At 38.3% G+C, this 23,373-nt stretch overlaps 1 protein-coding gene across 1 annotated transcript in view; it reads left to right on the top strand.

Moving 5' to 3' along the window:
* Nucleotides 1-23,373, top strand: part of chrm3a (cholinergic receptor, muscarinic 3a) — a 79,277-nt gene that overhangs the window by 24,562 nt on the left and 31,342 nt on the right. The window contains exon 2 of the mRNA XM_085477374.1: nt 275-389. The gene's annotated coding sequence lies outside the window, so the exon portion shown is untranslated. The remainder of the gene's footprint in view (nt 1-274; nt 390-23,373) is intronic.

The following is a 23,373-nucleotide window of genomic DNA, read 5'->3' on the forward strand; positions in this document are numbered from 1 at the left end:
ATTTGGCTGCGTTATATGCTTAGTTACAGAATAAAGACATTTGGCTTTATTTTTAAAGCTGAAATGTTTAATTTCTGGAGACAAATACTGGTCATTTGTGACCGAACTGAAATTAATATTACAGACTATCCACCTGTTAATGATTGACCTTCAGATGAAAAGCTACAAGACGTGCTATACGTGTTTCACTTCCTAATTTGGACACGTGTGTTTTTAACACATTATCTTGTTTCCTGTCCTTATTTCTGCCCCCTGCTCCCTGTCTGCCTTCCAGACGCCATGATCCGGCTGGAGGAGGATAATCGTGCACCCCCAGTACACAGCATGGACACCAAAAGGCACTCTGCTGAAAGGTGACCTCCAGGAATTTCACCTCCACAAATTATTTGGTGAGTTAAAAGTGAGAGAATCTCCTGTTGGCCCATGACACCATCTTCCCCCCGTGTTAGCTGACCTGCTGCTTAATGCAAAAGTTTGTTTTAGACATTTAAATGAAGTCCTCTAAAACAGAAGACATAAAAAAATTGTACAGTTTTATATTTACTACCTTTTTAGGAAAAAAGCTCAGCATGGATTTATGGTTTTTTTGTTGATTTTTTTTCTAGCACCATAAAGCGCTGATTGAATGAGCTATGCTTACAATTGTTCCTTTTGGTCTGCAAAAAAGGTTTAAGTGCAAAAAAAATGTCATTTCCCAATTAAAATTGTATATTTTTCTTTTATGACTAAATCTGTTTTTTCTTTTAGTATCATTTAGAAAAAGAGACACAATGCAGGTTGTATTAGTGTGTGTGAGCACTCCTCCTGCAGCTCTTTCCTCCCCCTGAGCGTTTTAAGTCCTTCTGAGCAAATGAGCATAGCCATATGGCTTATACTTATTCTTTTGGCAGCCCTCTACTCAACCCATTTCACCAGTGGTCTCACTTCCTGTGTGAACTTATTATACAGTTAGGTCTATAATTTGTTGAACAGAGACAGAATTTTTGTAGTTTTGCCTCTGTACACTAGTGTTTAGCCGTTAGCTTTAATTCATGGGGTTTTACAAAAAAGACCTGCATTCACTGTTTATTCATTAGAGCCACTTTATGCATAGTCTCCTGTTTTTAGAGGCTCAAAACTAACTAACTGTCACTATGCTTTGGGTCATTATCACTATTTGCACTGTGAAATGCTGTCTGATCAGTTTTGCAACATTTGTCTGAATCTGAGGAGAGAGTATAGCCCTCTACACTCCAAGATTCATCCTGCTGCTTCTATCAATAGTAACAGCATTAATAGACACTAGTGACCCGCTTCCACTGGCAGCCATACATGCCCATGCCATAACATTGCCTCGATTATGTTTGACAGATATTGTGGTATGCTTTGGATCACAAGCAGTTTGTGTCTTCCTCGATCTCTTCCCTTCATTCTGGTACAAGTTAATCTGCCCAGAGATTTCTTTTCAGAAATGTCTTTCTTTTCCTTGAGTATAACCAGTGGTTTGCTGCTTGTTGTAAACTCTGTATTTACATTCACGAAGGTGCCTCTTTATTGCTCACTCTGACAAGGACGTTCCTACTTCCCCTGGAGTTCCCCTTCCCTTTGACTTGATTAGATGTTGTAAATTAGTTTTACTTAACCATAAAATAATTCTGTTATTTTCTACTGTGGTTGCCTTCTTTGGTTTTTTGGGCTTTTTGGTATTGCGGAGTTGGCCAGTGCGTTCATTCTTTTTAAGAATTTACCAAGTTATTGATTTGGCTATGCCTAAAATTTTTGGTATTTATCTGATTTGTTTAAATTTGTTGTCGTTTTTTTTCTTTCAGCCTAATGAAGGCCTTCCTCACTTGCACCAACATCTACTTGGGACTCATATTTAAAATTGTAGTGATAAAATATAAAAGGCAATTCTGAAAATGGGCCACTATGTACAGGGAGTGCAGAATTATTAGGCAAGTTGTATTTTTGAGGAATAATTTTATTATTGAACAACAACCATGTTCTCAATGAACCCAAAAAACTCATTAATATCAAAGCTGAATGTTTTTGGAAGTAGTTTTTAGTTTGTTTTTAGTTTTAGCTATTTTAGGGGGATATCTGTGTGTGCAGGTGACTAATATTGTGCATAATTATTAGGCAACTTAACAAAAAACAAATATAGGTTCAAGGTTCAAGGTTCTTTATTTGTCACATGCATAGTTATACAAGTATAACACACAGTGAAATGTAGCCTGACACGCTCCTCGACATGTGCAAAAAAATTGGTGTGTGTGTGTGTGTGTGTAGAGGAAGAACATTATATATATATATATATATATATATATATATATATATATATATATATATATATATATATATATATATATATATGTATATATATATATATACACATACATTGGGTGAATGTGCAGTAGTAGCAGCAAGCAGGTGAATTCTGTGAGAGGGCGGGTGTGTGTGTTTAGGGCACGGATGGCTTGGGGATAGAAGCTCCTCTTGAGTCTCTCTGTCCTTGCCCGGAAGATGCGGAACCTTCTACCAGATTGCAGAAGTTGGAACAGTTTGTTGCCAGGATGGGACGGGTCCTTCAGTATCTGCGCTGCTCTAGTCCGGCATCTCCTGGTGTAGGTGTCCTGAAGCGGGGGGAGAGCAATCCTGCAGCAGCGTTCTGCTGTACGGATCACTCTCTGGAGAGCTTTTTGGTCCTTCACACAGCTGTTCCCAAACCACGATGTCATGTTCTGTGTGAGGATGCTCTCCACAGCGCCTGTATAGAAAATCCTGAGGATCTTTGGAGAGACCCTGAACTTCCTCAGTTGTCGTAGGTGATACAGGCGCTGCCTAGCCTTATATATACCCATTTCAATTATTTATTTTTACCAGTGAAACCAATATAACATCTCCACATTCACAAATATACATTTCTGACATTCAAAAACAAAACAAAAACAAATCAGCGACCAATATAGCCACCTTTCTTTGCAAGGACACTCAAAAGCCTGCCATCCATGGATTCTGTCGGTGTTTTGATCTGTTCACCATCAACATTGCGTGCAGCAGCAACCACAGCCTCCCAGACACTGTTCAGAGAGGTGTACTGTTTTCCCTCCTTGTAAATCTCACATTTGATGATGGACCACAGGTTCTCAATGGGGTTCAGATCAGGTGAACAAGGTGGCCATGTCATTAGTTTTTCTTCTTTTATACCCTTTCTTGCCAGCCACACTGTGGAGTACTTGGACGCGTGTGATGGAGCATTGTCCTGCATGAAAATCATGTTTTTCTTGAAGGATGCAGACTTCTTCCTGTACCACTGCTTGAAGAAGGTGTCTTCCAGAAACTGGCAGTAGGACTGGGAGTTGAGCTCCAGTACTCCACCTCCACCTTGCTGGTGTCTGAGTCGGACTGGAGCTCTCTGCCCTTTACCAATCCAGCCACGGGCCCATCCATCTGGCCCATCAAGACTCACTCTCATTTCATCAGTCCATAAAACCTTAGAAAAACCAGTCTTGAGATATTTCTTGGCCCAGTCTTGACATTTCAGCTTGTGTGTCTTGTTCAGTGGTGGTCGTCTTTCAGCCTTTCTTACTTTGGCTCCAGTGATGTTGCAGCTCTGAAATATGGTCAAACTGGTGGCAAGTGGCATCTTGGCAGCTGCACGCTTGACTTTTCTCAGTTCATGGGCAGTTATTTTGCACCTTGGTTTTTCCACACGCTTCTTGCGACCCTGTTGACTATTTTGAATGAAACGCTTAATTGGTTGATGATCACGCTTCAGAAGCTTTGCAATTCTGAGACTGCTGCATCCCTCTGCAAGATATCTCACTATTTTTGACTTTTCTGAGCCTGTCAAGTCCTTCTTTTGACCCATTTTGCCAAAGGAAAGGACGTTGCCTAATAATTATGCACACCTGATATAGGGTGTTGATGTCATTAGACCACACCCCTTCTCATTACAGAGATGCACATCACCTAATATGCTTAATTGGTAGTAGGCTTTCGAGCCTATACAGCTTGGAGTAAGACAACATGCATGAAGAGGATGATGTGGACAAAATACTCATTTGCCTAATAATTCTGCACTCCCTGTATAACATTTTTTCCAATTCCTAAACAGCTGCAGAAGTTTTGTAAAACATCTTGAATTAAAGCTGGAAGGTTGCACTTCAATCACATCTTAGTGGTTTGATTTAAAACCCATGTGTGGTGGTGTACAGATGCTCATAGCTGACTATGAGAATGTTACAGTACCATGCTGATGGTAGAATTTAGCTCAAAGCATCATTTCCACAAAGTACAGCCCCCCACATCTGCTACTTGAGTTCTTATTTTCTAGTTTATCAAAAGTGTCACCTCTTGTAGATTTTAGTTAAAAGAAATCATGTGTGCAGATGACTTCTCATGAGGTAAAGGGGTATAATGAAGTGGTAGGAGAACTCTTTCTTCCAGTCAATCAAAACAGCATGATCCGGTATTATCCTGCAAGCCTGCCTGGGAAGGCTCTGATTAGTCCTGCCTGAGGAGCTACATTAATATGAGTCTAATAGCCATGGATAAAACTGACTTTAATTCCTGAACAGTTAATAAAAATGCAATTAAAACACTTTGAATAAAAGCTGAAAGTCGTCACTTCGATCACATCTGGATTGTGTGCGATTTAAAGTCAACTGTTGTGGCGTACAAAGGCGGAACTACAAAAACCGAGCCTTTCCTGGGTAAATTATTATTCATGCACTCAGCTAATTCAATCTGAAAAGACCTGTGATTGGCTGAAGTCTCCTGTCACAGCCTAGACCTTCAAAAACCTGAAAGCCGATCCCATTATCTTTCTCAGACCAACTGCATTGCAATACAATATAAGGTCATAATGAATTTTTAAATCCTAGTGACACCAAATTTTATTACCAACCAGTTACTAACAATCATGCAATTCATTAAAACATTTAAACTTACCAGCTTTGTTGCTAAATGTTTTCAGCTGCTGATTAAAACACAGTTGGTGCTTGTTAATAGGATCAATATATTTTTGGTTTTGGCATTTTTGTGGGCTATTATAACAACTATGACAAGATGATTATTCAAAACTATTTGTCCAAATTTGAAAAAATATATCTAATCGTTGAAATCTCTGTAGACTACTAAATTTAAACTACCCATCTAAAAATGATGGTGAAGTGCGCTTGATCTTAATTTAGATGCACAATCAAGACACTTTGCTTTTGTGAAGGCCCATGTAGGGTAGCAGTCCTCAGTGGCAGTTGCTCAACATCTGTAAGTTATTATCTGCAAAAACAAAATATCAGCACACACAAGACAGTAAAAAATAATCAGCTGTAATAATAATGACATTTAGCAGATGACAACAACCACAATGCAAAAACACAAATGCTGCTACCAATACTTAGATGTACAATAATAAATGTGATGCTTAATAATGTGCAATGTGAATAGGCAGCATTGCTTGGGAAAAGCAGTATGCGTGTGATTTAATTGGATCAAGATTTGCTTTTAAAAAAAGAACCCCAAAAATATTGTTAAAGGCAAAGTACAAGTGTCACAAAGAGGGCGACAGGCTGTCACTTGACAAATGAAATGAATATTTGTGTTGGATTCATAAGTGGAGAGGCTGGTATTTCGGTTGTGTGGTCTCAAGTTACATTAGTGATAATTATTTCTGTTATTTATTCTTTGCTAATAGCAAACACTTCTGCAAAAAAATGCTAAGGAAGTAGCATTTTAGGTAGGTCGCATTATAATAATAAGCTTGTTCGGTCTTCATGTTGAAGTATCAGTAGTGCGAGATATTGATCCCCAAGTTGCTCCTGGTGTGTGTGTGTGTCACAATAAAAAAGTGCTGTATAAAAGTGTAAACGGGGGTTGTAGTCGAAAGCCTATTGCTCAGAGTAAAAAACATGCTATATAAGTACCAGTTCCTTTATCATCAGTGTATTATTTTAACTATGTATGTGCTGCTTTAACTATTCACTGACTTCAAACTGGTGATAAAACCTTTGAATTACAGTAGCTTGTGACCTGACATTAGAAAAGATCTTGAGTAAGTCTTGTTGTTTTGTAAATAAAGACAAAAAATTAAAAAAGAATATGATAAAAAAACTATAAAAGTAATGAAGTCCAACCCCTGAGTATAAATTACATAGGGATGATAGGTTGTGATAATATTATTTATTTGGTGCATAGTGCTGCAGAACTTTTTCTGATAAAATATAACCTCATCTTCTCCTGAAAAGTTTGCATCAAATGATGTAGCCTTGGGTGAGGTTGACTCTTAATGGAAATCTGGTCTCTCACTGAAGCAATGATTGATATCAGACTTGCATTCATTTGACAGTAGATACCTCAGGCTACAATCCATGCAATCGCTATAAGTGAAATAAACACAGACAAAAAACACCCCAAAAAACATGAAAAATCAAGCAAACATTAAAAAAAGCATTAATTGGCCAAAGGCAAGGCTCATTTATCACTAATGAAATGGTGCATGCATGCAGTGTAAATGCTATGAAGAGTTCAGTGGGTTTACAGTGGGTTTGTCACCAAGCAGCACATCTGTGAGGGTGGTTCCAACAGCAAATGTGGTTAAAAGCACTCAAGCACTGGATAGGATTCAGTCAGCGTGCATTTAATTTGGGTTTGGAGTAACAGGAGGCATGGACGTGGTTATACAAGAGATATGGACAAACACATTTGTGACTGTGTAGGAAGGCACAGATAAACCATTTCTGTCACCTCATTTCTTAGAATATCATTACCTGTCTAAAGTAATGTGTTTGTCTCAGTTTGTTTCATTTCATCCATCTCAGCCATTTGTCTCTTTGTTAGATTTTATTGGACATGCACAATCTATGGTGGCAGATTGTAATCACTATGGTTTAAAGTGCTTTGAGTTTTGTTTATCCAAAACTAGTAATTTAAAAGGTCACTGGGGGATTAAAAAAAAAAAAAGCTTCATTGAAATTCAAGAAAGCTTCAGATATGTACCCTATACTAACTGGTCACCTGACAAAATCAGTTTTCTAGCAAAAGAATTTACAAAAGTTGGATTGTTTCATTGTTTTTAACTTTATTCGCAGGCAATGTCCTTTGTCATAAGACCTGAGCAGTAATTATTGCTTCACCAATATATGCTCTACAAGAAATCCTTAAGATAAATGACAGAACATATTAAATAATTAATTCGTAATTATTTAATATGTAATAAATGAATTATTTGGTTATTTCTGTTTGTTGTATAGCATATCAATCAATTATCTTTACGAAAATGTACCATTGATTCCATTTTTGAAGCCACACTATATATATTTATTTCGTTTCTGGCGTAATCTATCCACCATGTGTTGTTGCATATCCTAACTTGATCTGGGGAACTGATGAAGCATTTGTGAGAACAAAAGGTGAATTATAGTTAGGGAAACCATTCCATTGGGACTTCATTAGCTAGTGGGCTCTGTACTACAATACTTCAAACATTATAAAATTCAATTTAAATAATGATCCGATACATTTCAAAGTGCTGTTTTTGAAATTGGCTCTCTTGGGACCGGACAGCTTGGAAAGGACTTCGCCAGCCTTTTTGTCCCCAACACTGAAAGTCAAATACCAATCACATCACTGGAGAAACACAATAACTCTGCTAAATCATGTTGCAACAGAAGCATGGAAACTGCTTTTTTAATTTCTACTATTTACCTGTCACTTTGTATATATGCACTGGAATACTTACTCTGCATTTTTATGTTCAATTAAATTTTCAGTTGTATTTATACAACGCCAAATCACAACAACAGTCGCCTCAAGGCGCTTTATATTGTAAGGTAGACCCTACAATAATACATACAGAGAAAAACCCAACAATCATGTGACCCCCTATGAGCAAGCACTTTGGAAAAAGTGTGAAGGAAAAACTCAGTTTTAACAGGAAGAAACCTCCGGCAGAACCAGGCTCAGGGAGGGGCAGCTATCTGCGGTGACTGGTAGCGGAAAGCGAAGGAAGAGCCCGAGAGGTCTATTAACGCATAGTGAGTGAGAAAGGTAACTGAAAAAGATGTTATTATTAATTAATCAGAACGTATTAAACCAGACCACAATATAGTAAAAACAAGAAAGCAAACATAAAAACCCAACACATATTTGGGTTATATGTATTGTCTGCTTTAGAGGACACTGAGATGGAGTGTCCCTGTTGGTATGAGGTGAAGCCCCAGGGGACAGATTAAAGAAGCTGGCATGGTACATAAGCAAAGGCTTAGAGGTGCATGTTGAGCCTGAGTGCTGTATCATTCCCAGTTAAGTGTACTACAGCAGAGTGATTGGCTTCTTTTTTTTGGATGCATGTGATGTTTTTTTTATCTCCTATTATGTTTATTGCCTAACCCTAACCCAGTAACTCATCCACTGAGGTTTTAGTCAATTATGGCACCTAGCATGGTTTCCAGCCATATTGCATAACCCTTTAGCCAAGTCCCATTCCTGCACTTTACCACTTCATTCACTGATTGCTTTGTCCAAATCCAGCTTTGGCTCCAATTACTGCCTCTTTCTGTCAATATGTTTGCCCCACAGAGATTTGTGATTTCAGTGTAGTGTTTTTTTCTATTTCAAAAAGATCTCAAGTCTTATGCCTTCAATAATCTTGTAAACCTGTTTAGAAGCTGTTTGGCTGGTTATTATGATTTTCAGGCACTTTTTCCATTAGATAAAAAGATTTCATTATCACCTTCTTGTTACCCTAAGCCTTATATTACTTGTCTTACAGCTATACTCTCGCTCAGTACATTTCATGGAGGTACAGTAGTGTGCAAAAAGGCTCGAGCCACCTCTAATTTCTTTGCCTTCTGGCTTCCAAATAGCCAGATATTCTTGTGTTTCTCGGACGGTCTTTTGAAGTTTCTCTTTAGACATCGGGTGCTTTTTCAGTTAATTTCTATTCAGTCCTTCTACGTGACCTTTTTCAGAAGAATGCTGTTTTTAACTGTTTTTGTTGAGCCACTTATCAGTGGTCATTAAGAACACACAACACCGTCCATTCGAGTATAAAAAAAGACATAACTCAAGATATGGACCAGTGGTGAGTCTGCACGTAACATGCAGCATTTTTTACTGAGAGTATAAAATGTGTTCTAAAATTAAAAGAGCATTCTCAAAGATGAAAATGGCATATTTCAGCATGGTGTATATTGGCAAGTGAAGAACAAAAGAAGAAGGACCAGGCCTAGAAACTAGAACTTTTAGTAGCAGGTGAACAGTATTTGAAAGTTATGTCCTTCATAAAAAAAATACAAAAGACCTGCCACAGGACCTAAGAGATCCATCTGAGCCCTCTATTGATCGATCAACTGTTAGCCAAAGCCTCCACGGAAATGGTCTCAGTGCAAGGATGACTGTCAAGAACTCTTTCTTCAGAAAGGGAAACTGAGAGAAAATGCCGAGGATGGCCAAATTACACAAGAAGTGGACTGGAAATCAGTGGCAATGGATCTTATAAAGTAATGAATCCAAATTAGAAATTTTTGTTCAAACCTTTGTACAGTGGAGGTGAGGAGAGAGATACAACAGTAAGTCTCTACAGCCATCTGTAAAACACAGTGGAAGCTCTGTAATGGTTTTGGCTGAATTTCAGCCAGTGGTGTTGGGAATCATTTCAAGATACCAGGAATGATTAACACAGAAAAATACAGTCATATTTTAAACCAACGGGCAATACCATCTGGAAAGCATCTGATTGGCAACAGCTTCATTTATCAGCTTGACAATGATACTAAACACACTGTCATTGCAGTAAATCAAGACTGGATAAAAAACACACACACAATCAAACACTATTTGTCATGGACTGGCCTCCCAAGAGCCTGGACCTAAACATTATCTAGGAAATTTAAGGATAATTTTGACTGAGAAAGGAAAAAAGGGCAGCCAACATCCAAAGAAGAGCGTCCTTCAAGTATGAAGTTTAATACAAAGTGTCACAGCTGTCCTCACAGTTTTCCTTTCCAATACCCACCAGCTTTCTGTGAAAGTCTGAGCTATTTTATGTGCGTCTTTTACTTTTTGAAAAATGTTTCTTATCTCCTGTACTGACTAGACTAGAAAAGGAAACATACCAAAACGACACTTTTATCTGAACATGCCTGTGAAGGTTCTCAGTCATCCAGGTCATCGTAGTCAAAGGAGCTTGCAAAGAAAAGCGTCTGGACTTCTTTAAGTTACTTGAAGACGTTTCACCTCTCATCCGAGAAGCTTCTTCAGTTCTAAGGTCAAATGGTGGAGAGTCCCAGATATAAACCTAGTGGGAGTATCCCCCCACAGAGGGACAAAAGGACCCCCTGATGATCCTCTAATCGCCTGAGCCAAGGTGTGAAACTGGGTGTGGGTCCCAATCAGCCAGAGTTTCGGGTGTGTTCATTGTGAAACCTGGCCCCACCTTATCATGCGAATTCCTGAGATCAGATGGCCCAGGATGTGAGTGGGCGTTAAGGCGTCTGGGAAGGGATCTCAAAACTGGATTATAGATGGCAGAGAGTTGGTGTCGTAAACCCCCGCCTCTGTTCAAAGATGGTCGCTCACAGTGGACATAGATGGCTTCTTTCACTCCTCTTTCAAACCATCTGTCCTCTCTGTCCAAAATGTGCACATTGGCATCCTCGAAAGAGTGTCCTTTATCCTTAAGATGCAGATGGACTGCTGAGTCTTGTCCTGTGGAGGTGGCTCTTCTGTGTTGTGCCATGCGCTTGTGAAGTGGCTGTTTGGTCTCTCCAGTGTAGAGGTCTGGGCATTCCTCACTGCACTGTACAGCATACACCACATTTATATCTGAGACTCTCCACCATTTGACCTTAGAACTGAAGAAGCTTCTCGGATGAGAGGTGAAACGTCTTCAAGTAACTTAAAGAAGTCCAGACGCTTTTCTTTGCAAGCTCCTTTGACTTTTATCTGAACAATCTTGAACTTTAGTGTGGAAGAAATGTCCCTTGCATGCTCCTAGTATTTGGTCAGCTGTAGTTATTTGTTACTGCAGCACATGTAGTTTGTAATAAAATAATGGATATAATATATTAAAAAGTCTGAGGATCAGTTTTAAGAAGGTTTTCATCAGTATTTAAATACCTTTTTGTGAGGTATATAAGTTTTGGTTAATTGACAGCAGCACAGCTGTCCTCTTTTCTTTTGTCATATCCACCCACTCTTTTTTCTGCCCATTCTGTCAAAATTAAAGGGGAAACAGTACAAGTATTATCAAACTGAATGAAACTTGAGAAATTTTTTATAAGGTGATTTCTTTTTCAGAAACTCCTTGTCCTGTTTTCCCCTTGTTCTCTTTACACAAAGCTTAAAGCCTTTATGATTCTTCCCATTTCAGTAGCCAGAGCACACAGACTCCCGTACCTACTGGAGACAGTGTCCAGATGTATCTCTCTATCATTTCTCCTGTGGCACAAGTATATTTTTATGCACACACAGCAACCATTTTAAAAGCAGTTTAAAGGGCACTTGTACTGGGTGAGAATTACTTCATTCACATTGGAAGTGGTTTTAACAGTAAAAACTACTGAGTGGAACAGGGCAATACAGTTTGTTGATGCACACTGCCGGAATGTATTTGGGAGACGAAAAAGGTGAGTTTCTGAGTTTCAATTAGATTTTCCTTCTTAATCAATTTGGATTATTTTTTCTAACCAAGTGTTTATCTTCATTAATATCAGAAGTCAAAGTGGAATCTGGCAGATAGGTGAATCCAATCCAATGTAGCAGTGCAGCGTGCAGAAAATATTAACCTTACCTAAGCTTTAAATTTCCCAGTTACCATATGTAAGTTAGCTGTCAATACCTTTGAAAATAATCTCTCATCTTCCTCTTTTGTCTTTCATATTTTTCTCTCTGTCTTTGTGAGTGAACTTGTCACACTTGTCATTGGTACAGAGGCTGCATTTCTATCTTGTAAACTGCACAGAAACCAATTGTGTTTAGTGTTAAGCTGTTTGAAACATTTGAAACATTACCTGGCAATTGTAAATTACAAATGCTACGCAGAACCCTGAACTAGATGGTCTAAAATTCCATTACCACAATTTTATTGGCATCTGTAGCATGAACACACCACAGTGATGAAAATAAAATAAAGGATGTGTTGATGGTACCGTATAAGCCCAGCTGTGGGATGACATTATTTTCTTAGTACTGAGTAAGCTTCTCCGTGACGTCAGCTGGAAGCAACACCAGACTGCAACATAAGAGAGATTAACTCACTTGACAATATTAAGCATTACACTTTGTCCTCTGTTTCCCTAATTATAGTGATGGTCTTTACAGATGCTATGCCTGCTGGGATGTGTACAGTATGTGACCTGGCGATGTATGTTTGATCATGTCTTAGATTTCTGCTGCTAGATCAGTACAACTGCCAAGTAAGCATAAGTGTTATTACCAGCAACACAACAGCATGGAATCACACCTACTTCAACAACCTGACCTTTTGGTTGGTTATTCAACCATTTCAGTCCAGATATTTTTCATCTCCCAGCATGCTCTCATCCCAGGGTGACAAATACTGCTATTTTGTCGTATGCTGCTGGTATCAAAGAGATATGCACATCCATTTGTGTTGGTGCCTTGAAACACTGGCAATGTAAGACGCCAAGGATAATGATCATCTTCGAGCGAGCAAGTCCAAATTAGGAGGCTGTAGCAGCAGCAGTGAAGTAAGTTACAGGTTTGTCATCCAGGACACTTGTGGTTCATGTCGTGTTTTTGAGCTTTATGTTTCTCACTAGGCTGTCTAGGCAGTAAAATATGGGACTTCGGATCATTAAAAGTGCAAAAATGCAGCTTTTTAAATGGGATGCAAAGGAGTCTTTTGCCAAGATCTCTTTGTGATAGTTTTGGAGTGAAACTCCCTGTTGCCTTAAACCAGGCACCAGCGACTGTGATAACAACAGTGTTTGACTCAATGTGAATGGAAATGGGCTGCTGTGTGTAAGCTACGCATAAATGAAAAAAGTAGGATCCATAATTTATATTTGTGCTTGAGTTTATATTTCTTTGTAATCCACTTGTCTTCATAACTTTTTTGGCAAAAAAAGAAGGAAATAACTGAGCAGGTTTCAAACAGCAATGTTTCTTATCGGTCCAAATATGAACTTCCAGCATCTCTGAAATTACTAATTAAGGGTAAATAGAATTGTCAAAATGAGCACTTTTTTTCTTCCCTTTTCTCTTTTGAACTTGTGTCTTAGGAGTTTAGTTATTTGGTTTACACAACCCCTTAGGAATGTTTCCTCTTCTCATCAGTGATAGAAATCTAGGTATGCATTGTAGCGCCATGGTGATGAATCAGTAAACCTTACCCTGTTTCCTTCCCGGCTTTGTATCATTATGATGAGGAATTATTTCATCTTCCACATTATCTAAGCCGATAGATGGAAAAAGTTGAAACTTCTGAGCAAAATATTTTGAGTGCCAATTTGGCACCTTTTCCATTAGCACTTAACTCCTTGTCAAATGCTCAACAGACTTAAACTAATACCAGTGAAGAAGGAAGAAGGAAAGAAGCAGTGTTCATATGCCAAATTTTATTTAAAATTAAATTAAATTAAATTTTATTATGTCTCCCACACATTTTAACATGGTGTGTTACAGCCATGGTATGTCTGGAAGTTCATATTTCCCAATGTTTAAAAAAAACGTCACTTAAATAAAGAAATAATCCGATTTTAGGGGTCAGAGGTCATGGTCACTACTGCCTCACAAAAATCTGTCACTTCATAATTTTTATGAAGTGACAAGGTCAAAGGTCAACTTTATTGTGACATAATATTCTGCAGGAACATTGTCTGACCATTATTAAATGTCATAACTGAGGAACAGAAGGGGAGGTTGACTAGCTGGCAGAACATAGCACTGCGATTGTCAAAGGTTTCAAAGAGAAATCCAAACCGAACACAAGGAATGCCATCTGTTTGTCATTTAAGTCTCAGAGTCAAAGCCGATATAGCACCTTCATCATTCGAAGGTGCCATATCAGCCTGTTCATTGTTCTGTTCAGCTGTTAAGGAAATTCAGCTTTGATTTTGCTTAGTTTACTCTTGGTATTCTTGAGTTAAGCAGAGGTCTGAAAATAAAATTTATATTCTGCAAATCTAAAAACCCAGCACTGTTTTCATTTGGAACTTCCTAACTTTTTCCTTGGATTGAATTTTTCTGTTTCTGTTCCCCTTACACTCCCTTTATTTCTGTTTTGCCAGGCCATCCATTTTATGAAGGGTATCGTTAACAATCTAGTTCTGTTTTATGCATTTTGTGCGGTATAATTCCCAGTATCGGAATTGCTGCCGCACCAAATTATGACTTCTGTTTGATAATGACTGCCTATAGAACAAGGGACCTTCATTCCTGTTGAGCAGTCTTTTTCTCCACCTCTGTGCTGCTCTAAGCTGAAATTTACCATCTGTTGAAAACTCACAGGGGCAAAAGCATATTAAAAAAATGTTTAATTCCCCTTTTTCCTTGACAGGACAGAAGCTAAGAATCTTTTTATTTTATGTGATGAGGGCACATTGTCACCTTTAACTTTGAAGTTGTTATTCTCTATATTTTTATACCACTAAAACATCCAATTCCTTGTGTGCTTTTCTTTTATCCTCCATTTATTCACTTTCCGATGCTAACGTTTGATTTGTTTCCAACCTCAGCCTCACTTGGAACCAAACCTCTCTTCCATTTTTAGGGGTCAAGGTGTCTGAAGATCTGAATTGATGATTCTGGCTTTAATTAGTATAGCCTGTTTTAGTGATATCAGCAATTCTTTACAGGCTATGCTAATCTGTGCCAGAATCAGCAATGCAATTGGGACGGATGCATTTCTCCATGACGTACATTTAGGCCATTTATTGTACTGCTGTCATTCTCTTAGTTTCTCTTTTTTATTTATTGCTGGTTTTGAGTCAATGCTTTGAAATATAACAGAGCAAAAAAAAAAAAAAAAGCTCCTTGAGAGGGATGGATACTGGCAAATGCCTTCAGTCAAGGGGCATATCTGCTGATAAGATATAATTTGTAATAACGCGAATGAAAAAGAAAATACTGTTTGGCCTATATGTCATATGTGCTGAAATTAAGTGGCCTTTGCTGTGATCCATTGGGCAACAAGTTGATGAGTGTAAATGTCAAATATTGTGTCAGTATCTCAATCTTCTTATTGGAAAAGGAGGTTCACTGGTGTGAAAAAGTGCAGATAACTCTGACTCCAGTAGCTGCTTCGTTGTGCTGATGTTTTTTCCATTAACCTTGTATGTTAGAGGTGCCTTACCTGCGGTCACTTAATTTAACAAAATGTCTGCCCTTTAAAAAAGCCATTTTCCCTGCAGAGTCTCAATTGACCTCTATAATGATAAATGTATAATACTATATCTATTTTTGAATACATACTTGAAGAAAACACTATCTGGAAAGATTTGATAGCATTTATCTGCAATATCACTGTCTGGTTTTTTGTTTTGTTTTTTTCATTTTAAATTATTTGTACTAATCATTTCAAAGTTACAGTCATTCATTTATGTAAAGCTCTCTTAAGGTTCCACCACAACATTACAGTCTGGAGTTTGGCTGAGCTATTGTAAATCTTTCATTAGCCATTCTGCTGTGGTGTGCTTGGGATCATTGTCCTGTTGCATGACATGAAGCAGGACATTGATCAGGACTATCAAGTTCTATCCAGGTGCAAAGCAAGCCCACACCATCATCCCTCCACCACTGTGCTTGACAGTTGATGTGAGGTGAGATGATTGTGCTGTGTTTAGATTTTGACAAATGTGAGCCACATTGTGACCAAACATTTCCTCTTTGAACTTTCCTAAGGACATTGTTCTAAAAGTCTTGGGACTTCTTCAGATGTAAATTGGCAAACCTAAGTTGTGCTGCTATATTGATTTTAGATAGAAGAAGCTTTCTCCTGACAACTCTTCCAAGCAACTCATACTTATTGAGTCTTTTTCTAAGTGTACCGTTGCGAAGTGTAACGTTTGCCTTGCTAACTGAGGCCTATAGAGTTTAAAATGTAGCTTTTGGAGTTTTTGCATTTTCTCTGACCATTGCATGTTCTGACCTTGAGGTGAATTTTCTGCAATCTCCACTTGTGGGAAGGTTATGGCATTGTCTTCACATACATCCGAATGCTCCAGACCAGAAAACTGCCAAAACCTTTTGGATTTATTGAGGCTGTAACACTTGCTGAAAGACAGTTAATCAGTTGCATTTGATTTGCAGGACCTGTCTACTAGTTATCCTACTAGTACCTAAGGTGTACTGGATTTTTGACTGCAAAAACTTTCTTTTTTCACATCACTGTGTAATCCTGTCTTCATATCAAGCCCATTTTCAGTACTAGTTTTGGCTTGTATCTTCTCACTTGAGCAGTATATATAAACTTAACAGTTACCGCTCTGTACTGTATTCTAGCTCATAATGTCACTGATGCATTTCGACATTTCTAAACTGTATTCAAATGCCAATCTCTTGCACAGGAAAGAGTATGTGTTTATAGTAGGTAAAATGTGGAAGACAATGATCAACAACAATGTCTATGCTCACAAGCAATGTGTCCTGTGACATATTTCAAGACCAAACAGAATAGGTGCTTATAGTATTTTTCTGTCCTTGCCTCCCTGTGGAAAAAAAAATTCCCTTCATGTCAATTTTCTGCCACAGGGGTAGAGCATATTGCACATTCCAGTAATAGTGGCATACAGGTAAACTGCCTGTAAATCAGGTCTCTGAGGAACTGCCATTCTGCAGTGGCCTTTGATTGTCAGGGGAGCAAATGGCACCAGCATCTGCAGGCACTTGGATCTCACCCTGATGAAAAATGCACACACAGACAGAGAAACGTTCGGATAAACACACGAGCACAGGCACTTGCGCACATACACACTGAGTGCAACTGGCCTCACATTAACCCTCCAGCCCTCTTTGTTTTGACTGGCTCTGAGCAGGAATATCAATCCACCTGTGTTGGCTTTACTTTGAAGCATCTGAGAAAGGAAATCTGCTCTCATTAACATAATCACCCTGAGAGATTTTCTCATGTACGACCTATTAGGCTTAATGTTTTAAGTAATTTGCCATTACTCATTATTTAGCTTTTGTGAGGGACATGATTAAGTTCCAGTTTTTCCCTCTGTCTCTCACACACACAATTTAATCTGAAATTTGCTACATGCTTGAGACTCAGGGTGATTGATCTTGGTAAATTAGTCTGCTGCCCACTGTGTCATGTTATCTACATCTATGTTGATGAATCACCTGTCTTTCTGGCTCACAGCAATTAACTTGCATGTTTAACTTTCCATCCATCTTGTCAAGCTGTGTTTAAAACCTTAATGCGACTCTTTAAAGTGACTTACAAAGCTTTGATTTTACAGAAAGACAGTCCCTTGCATGATTATGTACCTTACAAAGTTAATGCTTCCAGCTATCTATTCCCCTGCCAGGCAGTTGTCCATCATTTCTGAAGTGGATAAAATGCTCTAAATTTTCTGGGTAATTGTGTGTGCCTTTAAAAAAAAATCTATACATTTTTAACACCACACATTGATCTTTAACTTGAGAAAATCTAATTTGCATTTGTATTTTTTTTTTTAATTGTGTCTCTTTAAACTTGTTGATAAAATCCCAGTTAAATCTTCTCCATCATCAGGGTGAGTCAAAAGAGTAAAATGCTGGGGCCCATGAGGTCACCTCTCCACAGTTTTATACACCAGAGCACCAGGCCCCTCCATTTAGTAAAGTAATTCAACTCATTACCTCTCTCTCCAAACTGTATGCATGGAAAGTGTTATGCCTGAGCTCCCATAGGCTCTTAAGCTGCCTTGGTTTATGAGGCATCCGCTAGTGTGTGGGTGCACAAGCGATTGCACACGCTGAGTGTCTCTCCCCATGTCTCCAAACATTGATAAAGCAACAGAGGGAGAATTTCTCTATTTTGCCTGAAGCCAAATAAATAAATAAACTATAATGCATGTCCAATTTTCACTTTTCATTTGCAAAGAATTTTGTAAGTAATTGGAATTCCAGTAATTTGACAGTGCGAGAGAGAAACTAAACTTGAGTTAGTGAAGATGGAAGGGCTGGGTTCTGCAGTATGCAACGTATTTTATCCTGCTGTATTTGTATATGTTTTTTCCTTTTTTATTAGTATTTTGTTAAAAATGTATTAAATTAGGATCTACAAGGATTCTCTTTGCTGATCATTAGATCATTAGATCATTAGAAAACATTAGAGCACTTGTGCAAATATGTGATGTCTTGATAAATCGAGCAGATATTTGAAGTTTACACAGCACCATTCTTAAATTCTTCAAAATATCTTAAAAGTTTATTTTGTGACCCAGAAAGAGTAATATTTCAAACTCCGCCATTCTGTGTTACTCCGCCACTGTCTCGTTTGAGCTTTGGACGAAATGGATTCTGGGATGTTGCATTTCGTCTTTCGAGCTGATTGGAGACGAAAACAGCCAATCAGATTTTTTTGCATCCAAGTCTGTGATTGGCTGGTTTTGTGGCACAAATATAACGGTGTACAGAAAGAGTTGAGCGCGCACGGGCAGAAATGTTGAGAGCGCAAGCAACACGTTGCGAGCGAGCGCAAATGCAAAAACTGAGCAAGAAGGGCTGCTATTGTGTGTGTGTGTGTGGATAATAGCAAACACTGAAATACATTTTTTGCATGCAGCAATGAGTTTTGTTCCCACAAATTTAGCTTTTCTTCGCTCGAATTAAATTTCTCCTCAAAATGCAACACTTGCACCTGCAAAAAAAAATGTAATTTTTTTTTTTTTTACTTACGCTCAAATTTCTTTTACTTGTGCTCAGAATAGTGGCACAAAAATAATGCCATAGAATACCTGCCTATGGATTCCACAAACAAATCAAAGTTATCAGAGGAAAATGGAAACTTTAAAAGCGCCTGAATAGATTTGCTGTCATCGCCATCACTGCTGGGTTACTGGTATGCTTGATCTGTGGCTAGACTAGAAACTGGCTTTTTAAATGTTTAATTATTCATGAAAATCATCTACTTGGAATATTCATTTGCACAAACACACGGCTCAAGTATAGCTGTACATATTATTACATATTTCTTCCTTTTTTTATTTAGATCTATTAGTGATGTTAATGGGTTCATTACAGCTCCATACACATTTTCCAGGTCAAAAATGCCTCAATTGGCTGTTTTCATGCTAAATGTCGCCAGCCCCTCTCCATGATTGTTCCATATCTATTGAAAATAGGTTGTCTGATAGGATTTATTATTTGTTACTCTTAGTTAGATTTTAGTTAGATTTTCTTCATCTTATGCCATAATAAATTTGTGGTTGGTTATAATTGAACAGTCCACATAATAATCCAGAAACTAATCAACACAGTCAGTAATAACAATAATTGCTATGATTGTTATGCCAACCACCAGTTGTGAAAACTAAGCACATCTTTCCTCCTTATTTTTGTTGGCCAATATGCTATTCAATGCTTTAACAGTGTCAGTCGCATTGTGCTGTCATCATTCTGCCTTTGTTTATGTGAACTACAGAAGGTGGGTGCGGGACAAGGGCACTCGTCAGTTTTTTGACCAGCTTTAAACAGTGTGACTTTAATTGACCTTCACTCCCTATGTACAGTCTCTTGTTCAGTTCTTAGGAACATTCAGGCACGGCTGCTCCTGTCTATCAGCTGAGATAACTGCCAGTGTGATTTGTGCGGTGCCGTAATGCTCACAGCCATTTCCCTTACGAATTATTGGAGCCAAGAATACCACCCTGTCATGGAATTAATGACACTTCGTTGATTCAACCCATTCCCCATAGGCAGTAAAAAAGAAAAAAAATCTCTCTCTTTCCTGAGGGTCCTATGTTAGTCACAGATTTCTTTAGCTTAATTCTTTTAGTTTCAAATTTTCTCTGGGGACATAGCTAACAGAGCTCCACCAATATATTAACCTTAAAAGACCTCAAATCAAAAGTCTACTCAGCATTAGAATTGTCGGCAAGTGCTTCCCCGCTTTATTTGCAAAAGCTAACATTGTGTTAAAGTGGATTTTTATGCCCAGTCAAACACATCTGCTTTTCAGCATTTCACTTCTCACCCAGTGAGACTGAGGTCAGTTCAAGCTGGATAGGGTCTGAATATTCATGAACAGTTTAAAGTACTGTTGCGCTGAAAAAAAGAAAGGAAGAACAAAACCCTTATCCTTCCAGAATTCTGCTAATTTAATATGATTTAATTTGAAATCTAAGATGTAAACAGTAGTATGGATTACTTCTCATTCCAACCTCAAGTTATGTCCCCCAATTATCATCATGCTTCACCAGCTCTTGGTGTCACTCTCTCTCTCTAGCTGAGCTCATTACTGTTTCCTCTCTGTTTTTCTTCCTCCTTCCTGCCTATACAGAGCGTACAGCACACCCTGTTTAGTTAGAAATAACCCTACGGATGCACTTGCATCAACACTCACAAATTCACATGGCTGGCAGATGGCACAGAAAGCCTTCCATCAGCATTATAGGCCTAGGAAGTGTGCTTTTGTTCAGCATCCAATAAGGGCATGGAATCCTGCAGTTTAATGCTGATGTGGAGGCTGTTGAGAGGAAAGAGTTCTCAAATGGATGCAAGCTGATAAAGTGAAGATCCAGTGGAGACTGTTGAGTAGCATGCAGTTCATCTATAAAGTTGCTAAGTTACCAAAATCATTGGCTGGTGTATGAGAGATTTACCCTGAATGAACCCCAAATAGATTTTCTTCACCCCCGTGACCTTTATGATGAGTCGTTCTATGCATACTGTGAGAGGATATGATTGCACAAGTCTCATGGAGCTATAAAATGTAAAGGAAAAAAGATTTTTGCATGTTACAGCTGATGCTATTTTCCACACTGGTGATTTGTTTTTCATAAAATTTGACTGTATTATCAGTGTAACAGTGTTCCACAACACTGAAAATATGCTACGTTATGCTTCCCCTTCAGCACATCTCTGAAAGAAATTTTAGAAAACAATGTATTTCATTTTCAGTGGTCACTTTAGAACGTGTTACATTGCTATCATAAAAACTGCATTATTAGCCTCCCCCTTGAACAGCTACAACAGTTTATGTATGACTTTCAACAAGGTCTGATTCAGTTGCTCGAAGATTGAGGAAAAATAGCTGTTATTTTATGTGTTTTTTATTATTATTATTGCTTATTTTATGTTATGTATATGTAAATAATAGTTATGAAACTTGAGTAAAAATAAATAGACAAATTGTATTTTATTTTTTTAGAGACAGTTTCAGAAAAAATAGAAGCCTAGTCTGTCAAGGAAGGATGAAAATTAGATTTGTAACTGAGACTGATGAGTCACTTCTCACGGCTCAGAAACTTGCTGAAACTGCTCGTCTGCTGAGTTTTCCTGTTTTTTTTGGCCCTTTAGGAAATGAAAACCTTGTTGATAATGCGATCTTCTTTGCAAAACAGGTCAGAGTTTGCCTTAATTTCCTCAAGCTTAATTTGTTGACCTTTTGCACTTTTTATCTGCAGTGATAAATAGCGTGTTGGTCTTTTCAAGTGTAAGTGAAAGTGAAAAGTCCTTCCTTGCTTGTACGTGCTTGAAAAAGAATTCGTTATAGCTCAGCAGCAAGACTTTGCCTTACAATGATATATTCACTTTAGTGAAGCCTGCAATATCAAAAGTAAATTCCCTGGCAAAATGCAATCAGTCTAACTTATTATCAGTGAAACAACCTGCACAGCTAACAGACTAATGGATTTCTGTCATGATTTCTTGGTTGCACTGGTTTGCTGTGCATTTACCCTGCTTTCCCTGCAATGTGTCACTCCACAAAATTGAACGCAATAAGACAGAAAAACTCTTTTTCAGCAAGATCTGCAGCGGTGAATAGCGCATAGCTGATGCTGCAGCTGCACCTCCGCCGACACAAAAGCAGAGACAATGAGCTTTGATCTGATGTGAAATCTGATAGGTCTGTGTGTAGCCATTGTCACAGACACCTCCTAGTGACATGATGTTAATGACTTGACTAGGACAACAAAGGGCAGTGTCTTAGAGTGCCCACTGAACCATGCTTACAAATTTGTGCTTGGGAAAACACAGAGATAGGCATGAATGGCAAATACTTCTCAGTATTTAACACTCAGGCTGTGCTGATTTACTGAATGGTAATTCATATATACAGCATATCATATTTCTCTAATTAAACCCAGATTAATTTACAGTGATAGAAGAGTCACAAGTACTAAAAAGTTTTCCCCAGAAGTGCAAACTCACTTTTGCATTATTATCATATCAAAATATCTGAAATCAGATGCACTTATCCTAACATGCTCCCAATATAGGTACGTCTTTTGTTCTACTGTGATGGACCACACTTCAACTGTCAGCGTAACTACAGAGAAGTGCAAACATACAAAACCAAAAAGTCATTAAAAGCTGTGATATTTCACTAGTCTGTGCAGAAATGGAAGAGTAACAGGCACAGACAGAATGGGGTTGGTTGGTGGAAAAGCAGGGGGCAGATCAAGAGAGAACTGAGGATGAGAGATTGAGATTGATGACGCTAAAAGAAAGAAAGCGAAAAAGGAAGATGTATTTAAAGGAAGTGTGGGTTCATTGGAAGACAGCTAAGAGGGGGGAAAATGAGAATGTGGTATTGCTGGAAGAGATGCAGCTGTCCTCTGTCCAAGTGACTGTTGCAGAGAAAGACTAATTGATAAAGTATGCATAGTTAATAAAATCTACAGCCATCTGTCTTTGAGTTTTTGTCATTTTGTGACAAAAGCACTGAGACATGGTGGGTGAACAATGACACTAAAAATGGAATTCTATTTAGCAACTGCGGTTCTGACAGAATTAATTGGACTCGAGCAGATAGTTGCAGCTCGATAGTTTGACGTGCCTGTTTCAGTGACACAGTAACAGCCTCGCTTCCTCCTCTCCCCCCTTCTTGAGGGTTGATCCTCTATGTCTTACACAGCCTGTATTACTACCAAAATTCAAATGGGATTCAAACATCAACAAATCTGACCTGTTAGCTTGTTGTTGGTTTACTTTGTGTCTTGCAAACAGCAGTGGATTGGTCTTTTGCAAATAATGCAATCCTTAATAAGCATTTTTCACAGTGTTTAGCAACATAGATTTAAATTTTTACTGTTTATTATTTTATCACTCTCACAGGAATGCAACAGAAGCCACATTTTTACTCTGTCTGGGTGGTCAGAGCTTGGCATAGTTCAGATATGAGTACGCCAAAGAGACATCTTTCACAGCAAACTGAGGTTTGCTACGAGCAGTAAATGGCTCTGTTGTGTGCACACGCTCTGATCCTTTACATAG

The sequence above is a fragment of the Copadichromis virginalis genome, linkage group LG13, assembly GCF_057382275.1.
Source record: "Copadichromis virginalis isolate Kocher_CV1m ecotype Utaka linkage group LG13, C_Virginalis_male_GT1.1, whole genome shotgun sequence".
Lineage (NCBI taxonomy): Eukaryota > Metazoa > Chordata > Actinopteri > Cichliformes > Cichlidae > Copadichromis > Copadichromis virginalis.